The sequence below is a fragment of the Mastomys coucha genome, unplaced genomic scaffold, assembly GCF_008632895.1.
Source record: "Mastomys coucha isolate ucsf_1 unplaced genomic scaffold, UCSF_Mcou_1 pScaffold13, whole genome shotgun sequence".
NCBI lineage: Eukaryota > Metazoa > Chordata > Mammalia > Rodentia > Muridae > Mastomys > Mastomys coucha.
In genome coordinates, this window is record NW_022196895.1 from 1,982,003 (window position 1) to 1,983,448 (window position 1,446).

Below are 1,446 nucleotides of genomic sequence, written 5' to 3' on the forward strand. Positions count from 1 at the left end.
ACCCTCCCCAGTGGTAATTTACACATACTGTAAGGGCTCCACTGTGCCTTAACACTGGGCTCATCCTCTGGAAAATGGGCACATGAGCTATATGGCATGCCTGAATGCCTCCCTGTACCTGATACACCTCTGTTCCATAGATTTGCAGATGTTTATCTGCTCAGAAATGGAGGCTTGTGGAGCAGTGTGAAGCCCACTCCTCTGCTTGTTATGAAAACACTAAATTAGCCTCAACCTTCTCCTCCTTGTTCCTCCAATCTCCTGTACTACACACTCCTCTAACCGAACCATTTCTCCTTTCTTTTTAGGGAAATATGAATTGCCCAAGGGGAAGCCTATAGAAGGCCCTGAGTACTGCCTGATCTGTCCTGACACACAGAACAAGATCCTCCTCCTCCCTGACTAGGCCCTAAGCTCAGGCTAGATGTCCTGGCTCTTGTTTTCCTCAACAATAAGGAAACAGTATTGCTCTCGCATAAGTCTTTGCCTTAAGCAGATGCTCCTGCACTAACTAACTTAACAAACCCAAGTCTCTTCTGTCACAACGGCAGAACTTCCTTGTAACTCTCTACATCTGCAGCCTACCAGCCTGTTTAACTATTCCCTGTTGCAAATAAACTTCTGTGTAGCACTGGCTAAGTGCTCTTATTCATGTTCTTGTCTCCTGTTTATTACCTGTCTTGACATCCTACCCATTCTCCAAGATGGCGTCTGCCAACGTCATCCACAGGGCCTGCTTGGTCTCTATCTTAGTTGACCTCTTAGCTCCAAATGACAACTGCTCTCAACCTTCCAGTGCTGCTTGCTTCTTAGTGTATATGAGGGAGAGTGCTGATTTTCCTCTAAGTAACATCAGACCTCACTGTACACCTTCTTCCTAGGGAGTCTTACCCAGTTATAGCTTTATTTACCACACTGACAGAAGCCAGCCTTTGGTATTCTTAATCTCCAATTCAGACACCTCTTTTCTGAGCTCCCACTTCTAAGCCTATAGGCTCCTGTCTGTCTGCATGCCTAGTATGGGCCTTGCATGCAGGAATCTTGGATTTAAAACCTATCTCTCCCATTCACTGTCTGACGTCAGGGAACTTATCACTGGTGTCTCTTTCTTTCCTAAATCATACAGTAACAACTGGCACCATCTAATTCCTCTGGCTTACCTTGTTCTCCCTTTCAATCCTGTATCTTCTCTCACCCCTTCTTGAGTTCAAACTGCTCATTTCCTAGTCAGCTCTTACAAATTCAGATTCCTGCTTACCTCTCCTCCCTAGGGAAGCAGAGCAAGGGAAGGAGGGGAGAAGTACTGCAGTCAGACAGAATTCAAGAAAATACTCGGCCATCTAGATGAGAAACCGAACATGGGCACACAGATAAGAGATCCACATGTTCCCATTGAGCCATATGAAGAGTTAGCTGAGTGATCACAAGCTGTACACAGGAGAAAAT

The 1,446-nt window shown here is 45.6% G+C and overlaps 1 protein-coding gene across 6 annotated transcripts in view; it reads right to left on the reverse strand.

Annotated features, from left to right (window-relative positions):
* The window catches only part of Znf438 (zinc finger protein 438), a 90,071-nt gene that overhangs the window by 81,855 nt on the left and 6,770 nt on the right, over positions 1-1,446 (reverse strand). The window contains exon 1 of one of the 6 annotated variants that reach the window (XM_031364903.1): positions 1,161-1,433. The exons of the other annotated variants lie outside the window; for them this stretch is intronic. The gene's annotated coding sequence lies outside the window, so the exon portion shown is untranslated. Of the gene's footprint in view, positions 1-1,160; positions 1,434-1,446 lie in introns of those variants that run through there. 6 annotated transcript variants of the gene reach the window in all.